Below are 743 nucleotides of genomic sequence, written 5' to 3'. Positions count from 1 at the left end.
ATATATATATATATATATATACATATATATATGTAGGAAGATATATATATAGATAGATAGATACACACACACACACACACACACACACACACACACACACACACACACACACACATATATATATATATATATACGTGTAATTATATATATGTGTGTATATGCGCATAATTTTGCGTGTGCATGTCTATGTCTATACATGTGTATACGAGTATATATATATCTTTGCGTGTATATGTTGCTTGCATGTGTAGACAAGTGTGTATAGAAGTTTACCTGCAAATGAACATGCGTGTATGTATGAACAAAGATGTATATTTGCATGTAGATATATGTCTGTATACAGATATGAACGTATATATGTATATGTACTTATGCATGTATGTATGCATGTGCGTATGGTTGTGTACACGCGTTTATATGTGTGTCTGTATGTGTGTGTGTGTGTGTTTGTGTGTGTGTGTGTGTGTGTGTTTATGGATGTATGTATGCGTATGAATGAGTGGTGGTAAATTTTTACTTCCTAAATACCTGTTTTCAGGTTCAGGGGATTTTATCGGCTTTTGAGTACAGGGATTATCGGATATGTGAGAAAATCTCCACCGTGATCCCACCCGATCTCTGTCACAGGCCGGTTACCATTAGTAGTAACAACAGAGCATCACCAAAGCTACCGAAATGTCTTATAGAAGAATAGTTTGAAGAATTGGAAGTATCAAAGTTATGAAATTGTAAACAAGGAGTAA

Source organism: Octopus bimaculoides, chromosome 7 (genome assembly GCF_001194135.2).
Source record: "Octopus bimaculoides isolate UCB-OBI-ISO-001 chromosome 7, ASM119413v2, whole genome shotgun sequence".
Classification (NCBI taxonomy): domain Eukaryota; kingdom Metazoa; phylum Mollusca; class Cephalopoda; order Octopoda; family Octopodidae; genus Octopus; species Octopus bimaculoides.
This window is presented reverse-complemented; position numbering follows the sequence as displayed.